The sequence below is a fragment of the Manacus vitellinus genome, unplaced genomic scaffold (assembly GCF_001715985.3).
Source record: "Manacus vitellinus isolate BGI_N305 unplaced genomic scaffold, ASM171598v3 scaffold_45_pilon, whole genome shotgun sequence".
Classification (NCBI taxonomy): domain Eukaryota; kingdom Metazoa; phylum Chordata; class Aves; order Passeriformes; family Pipridae; genus Manacus; species Manacus vitellinus.
In genome coordinates, this window is record NW_021940571.1 from 2686971 (window position 1) to 2711374 (window position 24404).

The following is a 24404-nucleotide window of genomic DNA, read 5'->3' on the forward strand; positions in this document are numbered from 1 at the left end:
TGGATCACACACGAATGCTGCCACAGCTTTGGCCAAATACTAAATCAAAATAATACTAAATAATACCAAAAATAATACTAAATACTATGATGTGTTTAAATGCAACCTCTTGTTTCATCTTGATGCACTGTTGAGAAGATTAGGTGACAGATCTTCCAGTTTGATAAATAATACAGCTTTAAATATACATATATTTGGGTTTTAATATATATGAAGCACAATGTCAGGTGTGTGTATATTAAAAATATAAGGTATAAAACACTGGCAAATAACTTACTGTATATTTTTATTGCTTTGTCCAACTTGACAATATTTAAACTGAAATCTGCTATGGCAGTAAACATGTTGTACATTAAAAGCTGGCATGGAAATCTGTGCCAAAATCCTTTATCTATTATACATGTAAATATATGCATTTAAATGACCCTTTAGAACAATATCACTTTAAGGAAATCATGTTTAAAATGCTCCCAAATGGAGATATTAATATTTCTCTCCTCCTTGTGCTGCTGATTTACCCTTCAGTGCTGAAGTTAATGAAATATTAACCCATGAAGTGGGAGCAGGATGGAAATAGGAAATTCATTTTCACTGCTGGTATTTACACCACTTGTATTTTTGCTATTTCAAAGTTAAAATTTTGGCTAAAAACAAAAATCACAGATCTGTCTTTTTTTTTTTTTTTCTAATTGAAGGAAGGAGTTGTGGCCACAAGTAAAAATGCTTTTCATAGTTTATTGGAATGGGATCAATCAATTATTCTAATGTATGAGGTAATAGGACATTTAAAGTTTCTTTAAAATTTAAGAACTGTTATTGTATATTTTACATAACTTTACATATTATCTTGAGGGTTTATTGGACTATTATAAAGCCACATTGAGTTTAAAATACTGCTCCAATATATCACGCAGTAAACAGTAAAAATTTGAAAACTCAGCCTTTATTGTCCAGATGAAATGAGGACCAGGCAGAGAAGAGAAGCTTATTCTTGAGACACTGAAAAAAGGACTAAACATTTCAGTTGCTTGATCTTTCAGTGATCTGGGCAAACCTAAAATGATTTAAAGTCCACATTTTAACATCTTTTCCACAAAGCTGAGACTTTGGTTTGGCAAAGTTGGTGTTTTCAAAGGCATTAATCACTTCTTTCAACGAGAAAGAAAAGACTTGCACTTTGAGAAGTTTGACCATACATATATGATTTACACAAGGTCTTTGGACCTTGTAAGAGAGGGCTCTTATCCCAGCTAAACTTTTATTACTGTAATACTCCACAATTAATACATGTTTGGAATTAAGAATAATTTTGAATGAAATAAAATCTAACTTATAATTGAAACTTACTAACGGCTTCCAATAATGTGAAAATTAGGAGTGAAAAATGGCTGTGTGCTGAGTCAATAAAGCAGTTTTTTAATGCAATTTTTGTCAGGTAAAACACTGAAATGTTAATGAGTGATCTTCATTATAAATGCAAATCTGTGTGTGGTTTCAAAAATGTTATTAATTCTAGAGAGAAGTTTATGCAACTGTAAGCTCACATGCAATGTTTCTTCCTGTGACATTTGAAAAAATCAGAGATTGAATCCCATTAACAGCTGTCTCCTCTAAAAGAAACAGCTGCCTGGCATGAATTCTGGATACAGAACCATATATTATGTATAATAAATATACACATTTGTGCCCAACAGTCTGACTCTTGCAATTAGCCACTCAGGTGGATAATCATATTGTCCTCACTGGGGTTGTAACGGGGCTACCAGATGAATATCCAGCTGCTCCCAGGCTTTTTAAGGAAAGAAACACAAGCCTTGAGCTCCAGCTCCCACTCCTGCACTTGTGGCCAGGTTTCCAGAAGGGGTTTAGCATCCAAAGTGGGAAATATTATTTATCTACTCGTTTAACCCGGTGCTCCAAGGGATGCTGAACAGTTTTGCTGACAGTGAACCCCAATCTACAGTTCCTGGAAAACTTCCCAAAAACTTCCAGTTCCTGGAAAACTTCTCAAAAACTTCCCAAAAACTTCCAGTTCCTGGAAAACTTCTCAAAAACTCCCCAAAAACTTCCAGTTCCGGGAAAACTTCTCAAAAACTTCCCAAAAAGCTTCCCAAGGTGCTGCCTGAGAATCTGGCTTTTCTCCCTGAGGAGATGAACCGTGTCCTGGTTTAAGGTAAAAACTTGTGAGAAATGAGTCATTAAGCTCCACACCTGCATGAGAATTGGATAGAGGAAAGATTTCTTCACTCAGAGGGTGGTCAGGCACTGGAACAGCATTCCCAGGGCAGTGGTGGAACCACAATCCCTGGAAGCGTTCAAAAAACATGTAGATGTGGTGCTTGGAGACGTGGTTTAGTGCTGGGTTAATGATTGGACTTATTGATCTCAGAGGGCTTTCCCAACCTTAATGATTCCATGATTCCATGGGACAGGGCTGTTTTATGTGTGGAATCCCAAGTGGCAGGAGGGATGTGGTATAAAAAGGAGGTGACTGTGCCATCTTCCCTCCCAGAGAGCCAAAGAAACTAAAAGGCAAGATCTCTGTTGTCTCTTCCCTCATTTTTATTCAAATAATTGGCATATCGGCTCAGTTCTAGTTCTAAACTAATACAGTTCTCAGAATAGCTTTGAATAAAAGCAAAAGTGAAGGTACTAAAGTGAAAGAGGGTGAAATTTAAGTTCTGAGGATATTATGTTTATATCTTGCTGCCATTCTTATGTAGTGGCATCAGAGAGATTCTGTGTCCTCCTAAACAACATAAAAGTCAGGAGCTTCATTTAGTCCTTATTACTGTTAAGATTTAATTAAGGAAACTAAGTTCAGAAAAAGATTCCTGATTTTTTTTTCCCCCAACTGTACTTTCAAGACAAGAGATTTATCACATACAAGAGAACCCAGTCATGTCAGGATGGACAGAAAATTCCTTTAAAATAAGAGATGACCCCAGAAGCAGGACTGCAACAAATGTGAGTAGGTTTGGATTGGATATTAGGAAGAAATCTCCAGAACCATGCTCACACACGTGATTTAAGGCACCAAAGGACAATTTTAGGCATTTTGTCTCTTTCTGTTGTTTAGAAAGTCAAAAAGGAAATTTATATATGTCTTCATTTCAGGCCAAGCTTCCTTTTAATTGGCTCCTTGTTATATTTATGATGGAGTGGCTTTTTTTTCCTTTAGAAAATGAATTTTTAAGAGCCTTTATTCAGGCTCCCTTTTGCTTGCAGAGCAATGAATATTAGGCTTGTTTTTCATCCTCATCCATAGCTTGTGATATCCATGAAAAGAGCATTTCCCTTCTTAGTGTATTCAAGGTTCACGAATTTCCATTATTTCATTATTTTCCCCTATTTCCATTATTTCAAACCCTGTTTGTAGACCTGAGTCTATAATTCCTGACTGAAAAATAAGTGCATGTAACCTTAAGAAAATCAGGCTAATATTGTTTTGATACATTGTTTTGATAATATTGTTTGATAATATTTATTTTGAGGCCCTGTCATATCATTTATGCAAAGTGGTTTCAGAAGGAACTGAAGTAATAAACAGCCAGGCCTTTTAAGAATTTTTTTTTTAACTGAAAAAAAAAAAAAAAAATCACACAGAGAACTGTGGGAATTCCCACTGGAATTAAGCTAATTCCACAAGCAAAGCAACACTGGTTTTCTTAAACGCAAGTACAATGGATGTGAGCGATATCCCTGGAATTGAGTGCTTGTTCTGCATTCCTGCGAGGTGGAGAGGCAGACTGGCAAGGTGACATAACTATTTGCAAGTCTCCATGCTGGCTGATGTTACCAAGGTAACTAAATTGCACAGCAATCTGCCTCAAGTCCCTCTGAAGATAAAGTGGTCAGCGCTGCTGCACTTGGAAAATGCCAGGGACTGACCCTTTCCCATATTACTTGGGATCTAACGAGAAGCAGGAATCATTCGGTCCCAACATTGCACAGAGCTTGCAGAAAAAAAGGAAAATATTTTGTTATTTCTTCCTCTCTGCCCAGCCCTGCTTTTTACAGGATGTTTCTGACCAGCTGAAATGTTACACAAGCAAAATTCAGTGTTCACTTGCACTTCGTTGGGAGCTGCTGAAGGAATGAGACAGAGGAAGGTGGCTCGAAACCACTCCTGCAGCTTCTCAGTCTCAGAGGCAAAACAGCTCCCTGGGATTTAGGGTTTGAGCATTGTGGTGTGAGAAAGTCTGGCCCAGCAGCCCCTCATCCTGAGCTGGGCACTGGAAGGGGAAAGAAAGATGCCAGGGAGATGATCATGTCTGCAGCTGGCACAGCTGGAGCTGGGAGAAGGCTTCGAACCGGCCTCGTGCAACCGGAAAAAATGTCAGGAAAAGTGAACTGAAGCTTTTCTCTTTCAGCTGAGTTTTATCCTGAGCTCCCTGCAGTGAACATCAGTCCCTGAGGCCTCCTGTGTGATGTATTGAGTTGGAGATCAAGGCTGCTTTAGCAGAATACAGTCTTGGGTTTGGCATCAAGAGAATGTTCCCTACATCACACACGTGATGTCTTCTGGCTTGCACTGGGAGAGCCTTCTCTCTTCTCCATGTGCTGCTGGTTTGGGGAGCACCACAGCAGTTCTCAGCCATTCAATGTCTGATGGTTTCAGCAAAGAGGAAGCCAGTTCACAACTTTTCCCTAGCTTTTGGAATGACTGGAGTGGCTGTGGTGGCAGCTGAGCAGCTCCAGCCATGGTGACACCAAGTGCTCTGAGTGCACTTCCCCTGGCACTTGTGGTGTCCAGTATTCATAGAACCATGGAATGGTTTGGTTTGGAAGGGATTTGAAAGACCCTCTTGTTCCAACCCCCCTGCCATGTGCAGGGACACCTCCCACTAGCCCAGCTTGCTCCAAGCCCCATCCAACCTGGCTTTGGACACTTCCAGGGATCCAGGGGCAGCCACAGCTTCTCTGGGCAACCTGTGCCAGGGCCTCCCCACCCTCACAGGGAGAATTTCTTCCAAATACCCCATCTAACCCACCCCCTCTCAATGTGAAGCCATTCCCCCTTGTCCTGTCACTCCAGGCCCTTGCCCAAAGTCCCTCTCCATCTTTCCTGGAGCCTCTTTAGGCACTGGAAGGGGCTCCAAAGTCTCCCTGGAGCCTTCCAGGATGAAAACTATATTCTCAGCCTCTTTTGATCACCTCATGGCCTTCTCTGGACTGGGTCCAGCAGGTCCATGTCCTTCCTCTGCCAGGGGCCCCAGAGCTGAACACATTTTGACTCTTCCCTGTTCTCAGGAGCTGTTACACCACTGATCTACCCCCCAGGAACCCCGTGGGAAGGGCTGTGTCAGACCCAGCTGAATTAGCAGAAGGTGTTTAAAAACCACATCTAACGGAGCTGGGTGGACTAAAACATTCTGGAGGGCCCTGGCAGAAGATTCTTGGCTGTTCAGCTGGGGAGGGAGGTCATGACAACAGCCCAGCGCTGCCACGGCGGCGTTTCTGTGGCACAAAGGAGTTGTGAGAAGGAGCATAAGCAAGAACAAAAGGTCAGTGCAGATCATTCCTTCTTCCCTTTTAAAGCATGTCCCGTATTGATTCCACGCTGCTCCAGAGCTTTCCTCCCGGGGTGCCTGTGATGTTTGTGCAGGGTCAGTGTCACTTCAGCTGTCCCTGAGATCCGCCCTCATTAACGGGCGGCTGCTCCCGGGATCACAGACCCCTTCCAGGAACACAGCAGGAGGCTGAGGAGACATGAAAATACCACCTCCAAAATGCTTGTGGAACGGCCGAGATGCAAATTTTGGCTGCTGATGTATTTAAATGGAATATTGTCTGGAAAACAGGCTGGCAAAGAACAGGATGACTGTATTCCAATAGCAGAAGGAGAAAGGAAAAGGGGAGGGACTGGTTCACACCCACGGGGGGCTGAGAGCCCTTAATGAGCTCCTTGAGGGTCATTCCCTCCCCAGGCATTTAAATCATCACCAAGGTCGTTAGGTTTTGAGGAAGCCACAGAGCTAATGGGATGTACTCTGGGCACACCTAATGTCCCAAGAGTTCGGCTTTAGGGATCTCTCGGTGCAACAGCTGTTCCTACCCACAGAATCCCTGCTCCTCCTGGCACGTTTTATGGATAATGGTATAAAAAGGTCCCGTGATATTAATTACACAGGCTGGTACCCATAACAAACTCCAAATGGGAGTGGGAAAAACAGCAAGTGCCTGCATGGATTTGCTGATTTTTCTCTGGGAACAAATATTGGGGGAAATAGGAATTTCTAAGGAGGCGCAAAATATTTTGCTGGAAGAGCTGTGATGCAAAATAGATCTTGAAGGGATTTGAGGTGATATTAAACTTCTGGTTCATTGCCTCTGACCATGCAAATAACCCATCAAGCTCTGTGTCCCTTGATTAGCCACCTCTGTGTCCTACAAGTGACTCTTCTCCCAGTTGTGATGGTTCAGGGAAATACAGGTTTGGATTGGGATTGATGGTTCCCCTGACTCCCAAGAGGCCACAAACTTCTCTCCAAACACGTCATGCCCTCTTGTTCTTCCTTTGCTATTTTTGACAAGTATATAAAACCCAGCAGATGTGCAAGGGGGCACAGTCAAAACAGCACAGCCGCTGTGACAATCATGGAATCATGGAATGGGTTGGAAGGAACCTTAAAAATCATCTCATTCCAACCCCTCCACCATGTGCAGGGACACCTTCTTCTAACCCAGGTTGCTCCAAGCCCTGTCCAACCTGGCCTTGGACACTTCCAGGGATGGGGCAGCCACAGCTGCTCTGGGCAACCTGTGCCAGGGCCTCTCCACACTCACAGGGAGGAATTCCTTCCCAATATTCCATCTAACCCTGCCCTCTGGCAGTGGGAAGCCAATCCCCCCTTGTCCTGTCACTCCAGGCCCTTGTCCAAGGTCCTTCTCCAGCTCCTTTGTAGAGGGACTTTTTACGGTAGCAAAAGGGGGACAATCTGAAAGGAGTTGTTAATTTTGGCTTCTGACGTATTTAAATGGAATATTGTCTGGAAAACAGGCTGGCAAAGAACAGGATGACTTTATCCCAATAACAGGAGGAGAAAGGAAAAGGGGAGGGGCCAGTTCTCACCCATGGGGGGCTGAGAGCCCTTAATGAGCTCGTTAAGAGTCCTTCCCTTTCCCAGGTGCCCCCCATCCCGAGAGCAGTGGAGTGATGGTCCCTGAGGGAGAGGAAAACCTGAGGAAGAGCAGAGCCTCGGTGGGGAGAAGCTGCACATTCCAAGGGAACCTGTGGCAGAAGGTACACCCAGGAACCCAGGTAGGCTGGGGTGGCTGTAGAGGTGGGGTTACTGGGTCAGTCACCCCCTCTTTTGGGGTTTGCTGTGTTCAGTTTTGAATCCCAGTAGGATTAGTGCAACAAAATGAAAAAAAAAAATAAATGCTGAAGAGGGAGACGTGGGACCAGTGCTGCTCCCATGTGAGCCTGCTGCACGTTCCCGTTTCAGCATCAGGTGTCTCGCCTTCAGACTGGAAAATAAAAAGAACAACACGCTCGTCTGAAAAGGACAAATGAAGGGAAAACGTCTCTGAGGAGGCCTGAGTAGGAAGATGTTGGGAGGCGTTATCTGGAGTGTCTGGGCTCCCTCCCACGCGTGTCGGGGAAGTGGAGCACAACCAGTCCATAAACCCACCCCCCAGAGCAGGAGGCGCTGGAGCTGCCACTCTGTGCCCCTTCTAGAAACCCTAAACCACCCTGGAAGCTGAAATAAGTCACCAGTGCTGTAGGAAAACAAGTCGGGATCATTATTCACGTGGATTGCTCCTGTAGGATATGCTGATTTAAATTAGCTCTTGCTTACTAAATGAGCTAGGAAGAACAACCTCGTGTTAATGCTGAGCTGCCCAAGAGAGGCGAGCAGTGGGAGGATAAAGTTATCATTAGTGTTCTGCCTGATATTTTAAATTACATAACACAGGACTATGTGGAGAGGTAGATGCTCCTCACCGTGGTGCATTTTATCTGGCTGGACTTGGGGCAGTCCGGGCTGAGGCTTCTCCTTTTCTCAGAAACTCCCAAAAATTGATATTTGACCATCCTCTTGCATTTGTTTATTTATTTGGTTGGTTTCGTGTTGTTTTCTTTTTTTTTTCTTTTTTTTTTTGGTCAGTTCTTTGCATTTGCATGAAAATAAGGCTCCGTGTAGCCTTGCAGGCACGTTGGGAAAGTGAATCCCTCAGGGTGGAAACCTGGATTTCCTTTCCTTCTCTTGTGGTGTTTTGTTTTTGTTTTGTTTTTTTTTTTTGAGAAATCTGAACAGTCTGAGGGAGTGCTCTGTCCATCTGGTGAGGTGGCAGACGTAGCTCGAGAGGACAGCTTTTACCTTGGGTGTTCTGTTTGCATCTCCTCCCTCTCAACTTCTGCGTGTTTTCTGAAATCTTACAAAAGAGGTGGTATTCAGGAGTGTCTCAAATTGCAAAGGACCCTTCAGAGTTGCTCCTGTTCATCTCTGAACAACGTTTTGAGCTCTTTATTCCTTTCTTATTTGTCGCTCTTTAAAAAAGCAAGTTTCCAGACCCTTGGGATTTGCCCCCCTCCCGCCCCCTTGCTCTCAGCAGATGATTTTGTGCTTAGACTTTGGTTTTGAGCAACTCCCTTTCCTGGGGATTTCCAGCTTTATAAAGATGTTGAGATCTCTGCTATTGCCGAATTTCTCAGCTCATTGACTGGTACTCAGGTGCGAATGTCCCTGACCCTTTAGCTCGGCCTTGCCACGGGACGGAGCAGGAAAAGGGGAAGAAATCCTCTGCACTTAGAGCGGGTTTAGCAGCCTAATGCGGATGTTCAGAGTATTTCTGATGTCCCCCAAATCCTCTTAAAGTTCCACAGAGTTGTCTTTTGCAATGCTGATTTGAACAACAGCAAAGCGTGGGAAATAGGATGAAAGGCCACCCTAGGAATAAAAGTCTGTATTTCAGAGGCTGGGAAGGTTTGGAGGTTACCTTTAATCTTAACCACTGCTGCTAAAACTTTGTCAGAGGTGTTGGATTTCGCTTTGTCTTTATTTTTTTTCTTTATTTCTCCCGGATGGAGGCAGACTAATGAGTAAGCTGACGACTTTTCCGCTGACAACTGGCTGCTCGCTCTATAAATCTGTCTGGCTTCTGCAGCTCCTCTCTTAGACTTAGAAATTTTTGCCTGCTCTTCTGCCAGAGGCAACCTATGAACCACGGCTTGAGTGAGGAGTTGGGAGGCAGTTCTGGTGATTTACAGCTGTCTGTGCACATGCAAGTCCTGGTGTTTCTCTCTTGCATCCCAAGCCAAGGGACGTGCTGAGATTTGTCCTTTATGGTGTTTGAGCCCAAACGGTCCATTTATTGATGAAACCTCTGTAAGCAGCTCAGCAGGTTTGCATGACAAACACCCAGTTGGGTTTTACACTAAAGGTTTAGTGCATCTTGAAGGGTTCAATGTCTGCTCAAATGGTTTGGAGCTGTTTAACTGATGGGGGTTCAGGAAGGTTGTTGCTGGGAGATGGTGGTAAAACATATTCTGGTCTCATCTATTACCACTGAATTATTGGTTGAATTATTTACCCCGCTTTAACGATGCTGGATAATAATTGTTATGTGATTATATGCCATAGGTGTCTTTAGGATGCTGAGGCATTTCTTACTTCAACTGTAGTTCTGTACTTCTCTACCTTTCCTTGTGTCCTTTTAAAAGTGGGGAGGGAATTACCAAGAGCTCTTCAGAAAGTCACGGAGTGTTTTTCAGTGAAACACAGTTGGAATGTTCAGTAGTTAACAGTTGAAAAAATAGGAATGTTGTTGTTTATTTTGACTGGAAGAACAGTTTGGTCTTTCCATATGTCAACTGTGGAATTTGCTTCCTACAGAGGAATGTAATTATGAAATGCTTTGAGCTCCCGTTGTCTCAAGGTTATGTTTAGGACATATTAAACAGCCATCAGTGTCTCATAACAAATCAGAAATGATACAAATTGGATCAGCGGCCACTGAAATGCACTGGCTTATAACTGTCGAATAATTCAAGTGCAAGTCTCATTTACTTCAAAATGATTGTAAAAATCAACTGGAAATTAAAACTCGCTCTTTCCTCGGTACTGTGAGAGGTCAAAATGTTCCAGTGCAGTTGTGGACAGCCAGAGAGCTGAATTTGTAGCACAGGGCAGGGCACGTGTGAGCTTGAATGCAATCGTGATCCTCTTCAGAGGGAGCAGAGGGGAGCTGCTATCCCCCAGATATGTCAGAGTTTTAGTGAATAAAAAAAACAAACCAAAAACCAAAATAAAACCCCAAAACACACCCATGAATCTGACCTTGGTTTAAAAAGTTTGGGATTTTTATGCCCTGTTTGACAGGCTTGCTCAGGTATTGAACAGAACATGTGCTTGTGTGCTGGGAGATCTTGTGGAATTTCAGTCTATGAAGGTACAAGTGCTGGTGCTGTTGTCAGAATGTTTTCAAACATAGCTCTGAGCAGGAAAACTGCCTTTGGAGAATCTCAGAATCATTAACGTTGGAAAAGCCCTCCAAGATCATCCAGTCCACCCTGTGCCTGATGCCCACCTTGTCCCCCAGCCCAGAGCACTGAGTGCCACGGCCGGTCCTTCCTTGGGCACCTCCGGGGATGGAGAGACTTCACCCCTTCCCTGGGCAGCTCCTTCCAATGTTTAACAACTGTTTCCAGGGAGAAATTCCTCCTGCTGTCCAACCTGAACTTCTTCTGGCACAGCCTGAGGCCGTTCCTCTTATCCTGTTGCTTGTTGCCTGGGAGAAGAGGCTGATCCTCAACTTGCTGCTCCCCCCTGAGAGTGGGAGAGAGAAGAAGGTCCCCCTTGAGCCTCCTTATCTCCAGGCTGAGGCCCCCCAGGTCCCTCAGCTACAACTCATTTGTCTGAGTCTCCAGCCCCTTCCCCAGATCCATTCCCTTCCTCCCAGCCCCTTTCCCAGCTCGCGTTCTTGCAGTGAGAGGCCCAAAAGTGGACACAGGACTTGAGGTGCCTCAGCCACACCCAGTGCCTTTCTCTCCAAAAATAAAGCCCTAATAAATTTTATTTGTTTCACTGTTTGATTACTGATTTGAGTCACTGATATTTTTTACTTTCCCTGCCAGCCCTTGTTCAGGGAACATCCCTCTGCTCAAACAGCTTCCCTTCTGCAGAGCACTGATTTTTCAGCATTGCAGTCTCCTCAGCCTCTTCCCTGCTGTCACAGCCTGTGCCAGCAGCAATAAAAAGCTCGTGATGTCGAGTTAGGAAGGAATATTTCAGCTCCTGACCAGCCATCGAGTGCATAAGTAGCCATTTGGCATATTTACACCAACAGGCAGTTTCCTTCACGGGGCTCACTTAAGCGTGAGAGTCTTTGCCCAAGAGCAGCAGCGTTTGGGGAATAAAGGTGTCAGCCAGTTCATTATTCCATTGCTTCTTTTTGACAGCAGTAAAATGTGGGTTTTATTTGCCACCCCGCTGTTCAGAGCCTATAATAAAAAAAAAAAAAAGTGGTTCTAAATCAGTATTGAGGGAAAAGAAATGCACTTTTTACAAGAACTTAAAGTTCTGGATGCAGAGGAGACGGTTTGAAAACACGCGAAGAGCGAAAAGATGGGAGGGCTGGAGTTCCTCCTGCAGACTTCTGTGCTGCCTGTCAGGAGAGCAGGGGAGAATCACCCCAGAAACGCTGCTGAAACTTGTCTTGCAGGTCTTTTTTCTGATTATCCACCGCTCCACAAAGTGGAACAGAAGAATGGGAAAGGCTCGAGCGCTCACAGTGGGTTCTGCTGGCAGGCAGAGCCTTTCTGCTGCCTCCAAAGGTCTCCCAAGTTCAGCCCAGTTCCTGCAGTAGTGACTTGAAATAGAGTCAAGTTTGGGAAATAGGATGAAAGAGCACTTTAAAAATAAGGAGTACTTGTCTTCACACACTTTTTTTTGCTCCTGGAGAAATCACTTGAAATGGAGTTTACTTTTTTCCCCCTCCTCGTTGCTCCAGTGTCTGAGTTTTGACTGGTTTTGCTGCTTAAAATGAAACCACCGAGTGGTCCAGGGGGCTGTGCTTCAGAAATGTTATATATATATGTATTTTTTTATAGATTTTGATGTCACTGTAGCAAAATAAAACCCTGTAGAAGTGAGAGATGAGGGCTGAGAGGCAGAGAGCTGTCTGAAGTGTACCCCTTTCTTCCCTGTTAACATATGGAAGGTAGAAGTAAATATATAGATTTTTAGAAGTCATCAGAGTCTCTCTACAGATAGTTTATGTCCATGCAACTGCCATGTTATCCTCTGAGAAAAAAATCTAAATATCTTCTGTGTGTGTGTTAAATATTTAGACAGGTAGAAAACTTGCCCAAGGAATGTGTGTGTTTGTGGGTTTTGTTGTTTTTTTCCTCACTGTAAATTGTTCTCTTTACTGGGAAAGGAAAGTTTTCCTCTGTTTTTGAAACACTAATTAATAACAAAAGTGAAAGGAGATGTTAGATTAACAGGATAATGCAGTAATAAAGGATTTCCAGCCTTTATTCCAGTTGTTATGAATTTCTTCAGCTCAGGTGAGCTGCCACGAAGCTGTGCCTCAAAGCAGAAAAATACTGCAATATTGGATTGCTTAAACTCACCTTCAATACAAAAACAATATTGGAAACATATTGTCTTCTTTGATTTTATTATTATTTTTTTTTGGCTGTATCTGTGAGCTCTTAAAGTTCACTCAGAGCTGTAAAGAAAATACTTTTATTTCAAAATGCTTTTTTGAAGACAGATGTGGTACCATAGCTGCTTCTTGGCTGCTCTGTAGGAGCTCTTCCTGCAACCTGGGGATTCCTGGGAGTTTGTCAGACTTGGCTGTCTCTGTTATCCAGCTATTCCTGTGCTGGGATGTGTCTCAGTGCACATAAACACCCACTCTGGGAACTGGCAGCAGGAGTGCACAAGGCAGCATTGCTGAGTTAGGAAGGAGATAATTTATCTTGGTGAAAATATCTTTGCAAAACCTTTGTTTTCTTCAATATTTAAAGACTGAGTGTAGTTCATCCTCATTAAGTACCACAAGTCTCCGAGGTCCTGCGTGACCTGGTGAGATATTCAGACTTGTAGGTGCACCTGAGTCACTCAAGAACGACTCAAAATGAAGATTTCCTCTCCATCATGATAAACTAAGAAGGAAAACTGAAATCTGTGTGGCAGCAGAAAGCAGATCTCTGTGCCAGGCAGCTCCCACTTTGCCCAGTAACAGAGGAGAGGGGGAAAAGCAAGACCTCCAGAAGAAAATTTGCCCTTTTTTGTAATTATTTATTTGTTCTGAACTCCCGATATGAATTTTGTAAGGGGAAAAAATCTGGCAAAGTTAGAACTCCCTCTAGAGTCTGTCCATGTTTTATCCAGCTCTGCACAGGAGTTTCACCTCCTTGTAGCTGCATTTCAGTGACAGAGTCTTGAGTTCTGACCTGTGTGTAAGAAACCACAACCTGCAGCTTGCAAATCTTGCAATGAGGCAAAAGAGATCTTTAATTCTATATTTAAAATTCCTTTCTGTTTCTCTGTATATAGTTAAATATAAAAGTTTAAATTGTTGGCAGCCTAATTCATCTTCCTGAAATATTTGAAGGTGTTTAGTATCCCATGTAGTGAAGAGGGGAATATGTTTCTCTGTTTTTTTCTGTATAAACTATATTTTTTTTCTTGGTTTCATGGGTGTAAAAGAGTTCCTGCTGCTTTCAGTCCCACTGCTCAAATGTCATACAGTTTTCCATGTGATAACATGGCAATTACTTAAAAGGTTTTGAATCAGTTCAAGTTGTAAAGAAATAGTCCTATTAACCTCTAATTATTCAGTACTAATGATTTTTTTTTAACTTTCTACTTTTAGTATCTCTCTTCTGCTCTTTTATAGTATATTTGTTAAAAGGTCAAGCTACTTTATGGCAGCCTAAACTGACTTGGGAAAAGAAGAAGGTCATGAAGTTAAAACAGCATCATAGTGGGGGAAAAAGGGTGGATTATTGGTGCAAAGCCATGAATAGATTTTTCCAAGTCTCCTCTTGCCCTTGTGAACTCAGTTTACACAAGAAAAGTTCATTTCTCTCTGGAAAAGGACCAGGGCAGACAAAAGCAAATCGTGATGCCTAAGCTTTGGCAGCTTAGTTGAAGTGTAGGTTAGTCCTGCATCCAGCAGAAACTAAAACCCCTGGAAAGCATTTGAGACCCAAACTCTCCAGTTCACTTTGTTCCATCTTAATTTATTCACAGAAGAACTGCAACTTTTTATGTCTGTGTGAGTTTGTTTGTAAGAAGTTCCTTTTCCATGATTTTTTTTCTCCCCCCTTAAAATATGATTGGGCAGGCACACATGATTTTTCTTCCTGTCTTTGGCACTTTTATGACCAAATAGGTGTCTGTGAGTGTAGAAAAACACAAAAATGTCTCGTTACTTGTATCAAATCCAGCATCCCAAACTCTGATGACAAGAAACTTAGGCACAACTGGCTTCTTAAAAGCTCTAAAAATCACAGAGTGGGTGAGGGTGGAAGGATCACAGTGGGTCATGTCGAGCATCAGAGTAAAAAAAAAAAGTTAAATATGTTAAATCGATTAATATTCTTGAAAAAGAAAATTGGAATAAACGATGCAGTTCTGCAGTTTTGAATCATTTCATAAATCTGACCATTTGAGCTGGACAATCTGTATTTGCCCTGTAAGGTGTGTTTGTGGCTTGAAATATTCCATGGATATTTCACCTAGTTTTCCACATCACTTGGACTCCTTTCCTTTTTTTTTTTTTTCTCCCCTCTTCTTCTGCTTTCTAAGTTATTCACCTGTTCAGGTAAAGTAAGGAAGGGACCTCGTTGCTGCTGTGAAATTGCTTCTGTCTCTTACTGCAATAATATGATTTTTTTTTTCCATTGTAGAAATACATCCTAGAGATATATATGGCAGTCAGTGTTGAACTTGGCAATGAGGTGGTTTTGGGGCACTGGGAAGTTTTTCCATCCCCTCATAATCTCTCTTGGTAGTGGGTTATGGACTGAGATTTGGGATGAAAGCAGAGCAGGATATGTGGAATCTGTAACCTGTTAAGGCATAACTTGCTCCAGCTAATCAAACTTGGAGTGTGAGAAACATTATTTGTGTTTTCATTTTTGTATTTCTTTATCAGAAAACAGATTCTTTCAGTGCAGGCAGGGGACCACAGACACAATTTCCTTTTGTTAGCACATAATACTCATAGATAAAATGACTCCCTCTTTCCTGCCATCATCTCAGGAGCACACAGAGCTATTATTCTCTTTCCTCTTGATTTTCTTCCTCACCATTTCCTTTGTGAAGCATTTACTATGTTGTGTACCTCAAATGTGCTGCAATTAGAATTAAATAATGAGTAGAAGTCCAGAGGAGCGTTGGGGGGTTGTTGAGAAGCAGGGAAAGGTTCCAGGAGAGATGGAGGGGAGAGATGTTGCAGTTGTATTAAATCAGAACAACTGAGCAGAGGAGCCTGTCAACCTAAGCCTGCAGTGAGGGTCTGAAGGAGCAGAGAGATTTGTAGTAGGCAAGGAGAGAGAGTAAAGAGAGAAATGAATTATGAGTATTTATCTTGCTGTTCTGCTCCCAAAATTCACACAAGTCCATAAAATACAACCTGACTAGGGAGCAGATGCTCAATGTTTTCAACAAAGCCTTTCTGCCCTCATTTTACTTATATGCAACTTTGCTAAAATCCATTGGTCAGTGAGGGAGAAACAGAAAATCTGAAATATCTTCTCAATTAAGAGAAGTGATATGTGAGTGCCTGTTACTTTTGGCTTATGTTTCCTGACCAACGTGTTCCTGTGTGAAAACAAACTTCTGCTGCCTTATTTTCCTGGCACTTCATCAGATGAATTGCAGAATATTGATGAACGTGGATGGCTCTGTAATGGCCACCAGAGGCAGGAAATCATCATCTCCAGAGCAGTCACCTTTCTCTTTGGTCAGGTTTTAGGTTGGTCCTTGCTGGTACATCCTGGGAAGAACAGTGAGGGTTTTGTAATCAAGTCTCTCTCTTTCTGACTCATTGTTTGTGTTCCTGGGTCTTTTCTCTCAGTTGCTGTGCTCTGCTGTGCGTATTTTCACGTCTTCCAGCTGAGTCATAGTTAAATTAAAATGACTGTGTCTTTCTGGAAGCTTTTATTTTTGTTTATTTGGTTGTTTTTGGTTTGTTTTTTTTTTAGTCTTAGTAATTCTGCAGCGTTCGGAAATCAGAGCTGTGATGACTTAGAAGCACAAATCTCATCAATATTTTGGCCTCAAGCTGCAGAAAGGGAGGTTCAGGTTGGATATTAGGACAAATTTCTTCACTGAAAGTGTGGTTAAGCACTGAGACAGGTTGCTCAGGGCAGTGGTGGAGCCACCACCCCTGGAAGTGTTCAAAAAACAAGGTATGGCACTTGGTTATGTGCTTTAGTGGGTATGGGGTGGAAGGTTGGACTCGATGATCTTGGAGGTCTTTCCCAACCTTAATGATTCCATAATTTGCTGCACCAATTTCTTGTAGTTCTGTCAAATCCTGTTCTGTATGTTTTTAGCATTGGGTATTATTCTTTCTCTTGTATTTTTTTGCACACAAATACACCTGAGTTACACCTGCTTCTTCAGCAACCTTTTTTTTCTGTGTCTATTTATAACTTCAGGCTTTCCTTAGAAATAAATTTAGAAGCCTCATGCATTGTCTTTTATGAGTTTAATGAAAAACTTTCTTTTTTTTGAGAGCACTGGAAAAAAACTTGAGATATTTAATCTGTGGCTTAGAAGTGCAGCTCCACAGGTACATCCCCTACTACTGCTGTGTTGGTAAATAACCCTAATCAAGATTGATGCTCATGAACCTCTTGCAAAGCTTCTGCTTTGTAAACATTTTGATCAAAGTACACTCTGAAGAGCTCTTTGAAAGTTGTGTTTTGAAGACCTGTGTGATCATGGTGTTTTATCATCATGCTTTACAGATGACAAATCACCTCAGCTGCCGAGAACAGAAAGGAATCAGATGCCTTTTTTTGTTTGTTTGTTTGTTTGTTTTTTTTGTTTGAGTGTTGTGGTGAGAGATTTCTAAACACAAGAGGTTTATTTTAATCACCCATCTGGGAAAGAGCTGTAAGAAAAACTTCATTTGAAGCCGAACACAAATTGGTTTTTTATTAATATAATAGATGTGCATTCATAAAAATCTTTGTGGAGAAAGAGGCTGAGTGAGGGTATTCCTGAGGGAGATTCCAGTCCAACATGCTCCTGGTCACACCTGACCTGTGCTGTTTGATCAAGGAACTCATTCCAAGCTGCCTCAAAATTCATCTTGTGGCTTCTTGGCACTGTAAGGACACCACAAAAATTATTCAGTTAATGTTTGTTTGGTTGCCTTTCCCATCTGTTTTCGGATAATCTGCAGAAAGGAGGAGGGATTTATCCTAAATTATTGTTGGTTTGCTCAGCTGCAGTGCTGAGCACTGCCTGGCTCAAGTTGCTGGATGGATTTTAATGGACTTCACCGAATCATTTAGGTTGGAAAACACTTCCAAGATCATCAAGTCCATCCTTTGACTGATGCCCACCTTGTCCCCCAGCCCAGAGCACTGAGTGCCACCTCCAGTCCTTCCTTGGACACCTCCAGTGATGGGGACTCCAAACCTCCCTGAGCAGCCCCTTCTCAGGTTTAACAACCCTTTCCATGCACAAATTATTCCTTAATTTTTTGCAGAAAAGTTGTTTTGACTGCTTTGGTGAGATTTCTAAACACTAGAGTTTTCCTTTTGTTGGATTAATATCCTTAAAATGCTGAAAATCTTGGAAGAAGTGGTTGCTTATTGACTATTTCAGTCAAGAATTAAAATAAAACTAAAATATTAGATTATAAAATATAAATACTAAAATACTAAATAAAGTAAAACTAAATACTAAAGATTTTTTTATCTAATTATGTAAGTAGAAACATAAGATCCATGTTCCCTGTAGGAATCAAGAATATCTGTTTATACTGAATATGAGGTGGAAAGGGTGCTGGGGATGTAGAACAATTGTGCAGGGAGACAAAATAAGAGACAGGGAGACAAAATAAGAGGAAAATATTCCTAAATTCCTCTTCCTATTCCTCAAATTACTGTAGTCTGATCTTAAAAATAACCCTTGACATCATTTCAGTGAACAAGGATGAGTGTTATGGTTGTGTTATGTAGTTATTGGAATTTATTTCTGCCCTTGAATCTGCTCCAAATCAGTCTCCTCGTCACAAAATACCTTATTCCTTGGTTATTGCCTTTACTGAAAATCAGAATCTTCATCCAAACTGATCTCTTGGCATGTTCAGGAGGAATTTCTCCATAGAAAGGGCGGTCAGGCTTTGGAAGGTGGTGGAGTCACCATCTTTTATCCTCTTCTTCCACTGCCTCTCAGCCATGGAAGATGTTCTAAAACCTTCTCCAAACTTGGCCTCTGGCATTAATTAATGCTTTTTTTAACATCCCTTCCTTGTCCATAGATTTCAGTCTTGAGCCAAGAATCCCTTTCGAGGAAGGAAATACCATTAATGCAAAGCAAAAGAAGCAGGAATTTCCCCATTTTTTAATTAATAATGAAGGTTAAACCAATTATTTCTCCCAATGTACCGTGTGACTGTTAATCTTAATTTCAGAAGATGGTTGATCTGCCTGCAGGGAAATAAAGGTGCATCTTCTTTTGAAATGCCAGTGACATCCTCCCCCATTCCCATGGAATTCCAAGTTACAAAATGCAACAAGGAAACTCTTTTAAATGTGAATAAATAATCGAGGAAAGATTAATGCACTAATTGGACTATAAAATGGAAAAGATGTTTCCCTGCAAAGGTGCCTCAGTGGGGGATACAGCTTTAAAAAATCAAAAGCACAGCACTTTACTTCTTGCTTGTTTTGATCTTGCCTTAATTTTGAAAAGCTCAATTAGTTGGTTTTTTTTTTTTTTTTAGTTTAATATTTTCTTCCCATTGAGCCTCAGCCTAATTATTTTTCTCCTCACTTTTCTAACCTTCCAATAGAGTGTTATTTTGCTGTTCTGGTTTCTGTTACCTGGCACTTGCATTCTGTAAGAAAAAAAACCACATTGAGTCCTTTCTTCTCCCCAGCCCAGCCCCCAAACCCATCTGGAAGTTGGAGGAAACTTTTCTCTGTACCTTTTATTTTCAAAGATTTTTGTGGCATCTACACATGAAGAATCAGCCCCTGATCTTGTTTAATTAGCTGTGGTAAAGCAGAGACCTGCATGTTCACAAAAAGTGCCCCCCAGTCTCTTCCCTTTTCTCATCAGAAGCATTTAAGTGAATTTAGAGAGACTTTCTAATTAACTTAATAAAAGTTAACTCTTCTCTCTTATTTTCCTTGTTCTTGCTTATTGAACTACCATAGGGCTGTTTGTTATCCTTCAAACTCTAAATTATTTTTAATATGTACGTTTTTGGAGGCTATTTTGGAGTTTCTCCTTCATTTCTGTGGTTGAGAGCTGGAGGAAGAGGGGGACAAACTTCTTCTTGTCAGAACTTCCTGAAGGAAAACAGTTCTATGAATTAGGAAAATTTAATTCTGATGCAGGACTAGCAATACCAAAGGAGCTTTATTAACATTGCCACTAATTAAATATTCTAGACCTTTATTTGCAGTTGGGCAGGTGTGATTGTAGTTTTATTAAATCAGAAATTCATGGTGTCTTCAGCCAAAGAATCCACCTCATTTCGTGGTGAGTTCCTCAGGAGTGGTAACATTTGTTGATTCAGTCCTGTAACTGAGCTTTTCCATTGGTGCCCAGTCAGCAGGTAAATGATAATTTTCCAACCCTTTAAAGAGAACTGTAAGATAAATGAACACAGCATTAGTTTTTGTATTATGTTGCTTTTGTGAATATCGAATGTGAAAAGCTTAGTTTATCCCATGTATTGAGACCAAAGACTTTGGGGTGAATTGAAGCAGAAAGGAGAATTAATTCCAAGAAAATGGGAGCATCATAAATCCAGTTGTCCTTTTTTAGGGAGGCTTAAATCAGGTCAGGTTCACCCAGATTGGTTCAGGCAAATGTAATTGTTCTTTTTGGGCTTTCTGGGGCTTGCCTAATTATAGAACAAGGAGCTAATAGTAAGTTAGGGCTGGCTCTGAACTCTTCAGCTATTGTGTTGTTTCAGATTTAATTCTCTTTTCTTCCCTTAAAATATACACTTCTCCTGTGTTATCACCACAGCTATTGAAAGGAGTATCAAATATTGAGACTTTGGGATTACTGCTTTTCATATACCCTTTTAGGATACAATAAAATCCCACAGAACTTAGAACAATTCCTTTCTGGGTGCTGTGTCTCTGTGACTGCTGCAGACTTGGGTTGATTTTTCTAATGGTTGAATACACTGTGATTCCTGGGAGTGAGCAAGAACAGCTCTGGGATAATTGTTCCTCCACTCACTGTCCCAGTCATGTCTTGGTGTCTGCCAGTGGAAATGTGTTCAGAGGAGCAGTGATAGAATCCCAGAGTCCCTGAGGTTGGAAAAGCCCTCCCAGCCCACGGATCCCCCCTGTGCCCCATCCCCACCTTGTCCCCCAGCCCAGAGCACTGAGTGCCACCTCCAGTCCTTCCTTGGACACCTCCAGCGATGGGGACTCCACCAGCTCCCTGGGCAGCCCCTTCCAATGTTTAACAACCCTTTCCAGGAGGAAATTCCTCCTGATGTCCAACCTGACCCTCTCCTGGCACAACCTGAGCCTCCTTTTCTCCAGGCTGAAAGGAGCAGTTCTGGCATTTTCAGGTCCAGTTCATTAAGTTACATTTTTCTGTGGTGGTGCCTCATGAATGACCCTTGTTGATGTTTCTTTATATGAACCTCAGTCCCAAACTTCTGAAGTTTTCATCATCTTTAGGTCTTTTTTTCCCCCAGGAGTTAAAAAATTAACTTTGAGGCTACAGAACTATCGAGTTGCATGTCTCCAAAAGGAAAAAATGTGAGATTTTTTCCCAGTTGTCACTGTTTTGCAGTGGGATGTGGTACCTGAGGTCAGCTCAGTTGGTCAGAACACCGAGGGTGAGGGTTTGGTCCCTCCAGAGGCCATTCACTTAAGAATTGGACTCGATGATCCTCGTGGGTCCCTTCCAACTCAGAATATTCTGGGATTCTGGGATTTTGGTGTCATGTGGAACTTTGATTTTAGCAGATTTTTGAATTTATATTTTTCCTGCCCCATCTGCCTGTGCCATGTGTTGCAGTGCAGGCAGCTACTCGAGCTTATAAAGAGCTAGAGGGGGGTTTTGGGGGCCTTTTGGAAACATTTTCCATGTGCTGCTGGTGGAAATGATGAAACTTCAGCTACTGACAGTAAAGGTGGCCCAGGGACTGAAAAACATGAGCACAGTTCTTCATTAAGTTGACTTTTGAGCTTTTTATATCTATATATCTATATAGATATCTATATATATCTCTCTAGAAGTGTTCAGAGTCAGGTTGAACAGGGCTTGGAGCAAACTGGGCTAGTGGAAGGTGTCCCTGCCCATGGCAGGGGGTGGAACAAGTTGGTCTTTAAGGTCCCTTCCAACCCAAACTGTTCTGGGGTTCTATTTTTATAATATCTGTCTTATAAAGAAGTGAAAGGTAACATTGCAGAAACAAAAAAAAACCTCTTCCCTGCCCCTCCTAAAAGGTTGTTATAGGGGTAGTTTTGGAGAAAAACAAAAAACAACGCACAGATAACATAAAAAATAATATCTAAATAGAAATGTCACATAGGAATAATAGCTAAAGACAACTCCAAAACGATTTTTAAGTTATTTTTAGAGCAGAGTGAGGATTAAAGGGTGTTTTTCGATAGATGTCAACCAGCCATTACTTTTTCACATTCATTATTCTTTGTTGAGATAACAATTAACATGTATATAATGGGCCTGGAACAAGTTCACCACTCATAAGAACAAAGCTAATTAGAAGAGTGTGTGAGCCTGTTTGATATTGCCTCAAGCAGCAGGGAGTGATCAAGAATTCCTGGTGAACTGATATTACATTAAAAAAAAAAAAAAAGGCAACCCATGTGAGGCAGCCAAGACAAACTCCTGTTTCCAAGGAAAAGGCAGGAAAAAATTGAGTGGAGCAAATTTGGTTTGTAATATTTGGTCCTGTTTGTTTATTAAGCAACAGGAGTTTAAGTGGGATGTTTAAATCTAAAGTCAAGCTCATGGGTGTCTAAAAAAAAAAATCTTCCATATCCCTGGCAAGGTAAATGTATCATTTATTCCAGGAGGAGTGAATGGATGGAGCTGTTCTTGGAGGATGAGCTGTTCCTCTCTGATCTGTGTGTAAATAGAATTAGGCCTAAAGAAACAAGGTAATCAGAATCAATGTTTTCTATCTATAGAGTCACACACTGCAAACACAGGGCTCCTGCTGTAAGAACACTTACAGAAAACAGTATTAGATGTCTTTCAGAGAAAGAAAATCTGATCAAATAATAAAAATTCTCAAGACATTTCGATGAAGCATCAGTATTTACTGGGAAGAAGTAAGATGGTACCACGACAAACTGTGAATAAAGGAAGTTTCCTGATTAATTCTGTTCCTAGGTTAAAGGATTGGTTACTTGGATTGTCGTGTCTTTGAAAATTCCAGGAATTCAGGCAATAGTATGAACAACAATAAGAGGATAAGATGATGGTTTTAAAAATAAGATTTAAAAAAACCCCCTTTGATCTGGGTGAGGAAATATTCGAAGCAGTGTTTGGTTTTCCACATTTGCCTCCTGGTTGCTGTTAACTTGAAAGTTTTCACTTTTTAGAGCTTGAGGTGACACTGTGGGATGGGGGGGAGGCAGGAGGCTCTTAATCAAAGGCTGGAGAAAGACATTGATTAAAACAGAATAAATATGGCTTTATCTTAGACATGAGATAGAATTCTCATATTAGACATGATATGGAATTGCTGTGCAATATTATGGATATTTCACAGCTTTCTGGGTTGGCAGTTGTTTGTCCTTCCATTTTTTGGGCACAATTATGAGGATTTATTTCTTGGGAATCAGTTAAACTCCCTGGAAGGGGCTCTGCCTGGACTGGTCCCAGTAGACTTCTCTGCAGTGCTGCCCTGGCCCAGCAGCTCAATAACTGAAAGTTTTTATGAGTGAATCCCTGGTTCAAATTCAATAAGAGTTTTCTCTTTGTGCATTCAGAGCGAACACTTTGGCTGAGGTAAAGTAGAGGAATTTTAATACACTCCTAATCCATTTAAACTGGTGGACCACGTACAGGCTCCATATAATTTCTTTTTTTAAATATATCTGTGCTTCAGTCAAGCATTGCAATTTGCTGACAGATTTTCTTGCTGCATATTGACTTCAATTATTTTTGTGCCAAATAGTCCCTTACGCTTCACAATAGACACATTTCTTCATCTGAACCTACATCTGTTTCTTTTCCTTTATGTCGAGCTCACAGACTGCATATATTGAAATATAGATTGGTTTCTGTATTACAGCATTGAACCTGCTTTTAAAATATAATCTCCACAGAGTGGAAGGCACTGGAAATGAACCAATGTTTGAACTAAAAAAAAAACAAAAACAAAAACCACCCACAACTTTATATATAAAATCAGTTTTCTCGTCTGCGGTTTTTTGTATATCAAACAGAATATTTAATAGCAATCCCCACACCTCCAACCTTGTAAACACCATATGGGAAATGAAATTAAATACTTCACTTAAAAAAAAAAAATCTCAGTGAAATACTATTCTAAAGAAAGTTTATTACACTAAAACAGGGAGCAAATCTTGATTTATGCTGTTTAGCACAGTTTTGCCTGTGCTCCCAACTTTTGGTACTGAAGTATTGAATCTAAATCCCCTTGATGAAATATAATATAGGAACCCTCTTCTGAGCATATTCCAGCTGAACAAAGAAATTATTTGCTCTAATTCACTTTATGGAGATGTTGTAGCAGCATCTTGTGTTACACAAATTGCAGGAGCTGAGGAGCCTGATCTCACTGTTAAAATACTTAAATTGATTTTGCAAGTCTTTAATAATTTCTCACTGTTCTACAGCTCAGTAATAAATGAAGCTGACATTAAGAAATCTGGTTTGGGGCTGGAAATGGGAGCAGGGATGTGTGCTCAGAGCTGGTTGTTGCAGGAAAGCATTAACCGGTTTTATGTGGCACAGTGTGGTTAAATTGTTATTTTAAAGTTGTTCTTTTTATGCAGATTGGGTGGGAAATGCTACCTGGATCTCATGGAAGCCCTTGGGGAGGGCTCCAGCACTGTGGGAATTTGGAGAAGCCTGAGGAACACGGACTGTGGGATAGAGGAGAATTGCTTGATGTGAATTCTAATTTTCTGGACCTATTAATACATCCTGGACTCTGCATGGCTGCCAAATCATCATCCTTATTTAGTGTGTCTCAGTTATAAATTTAACTACCTT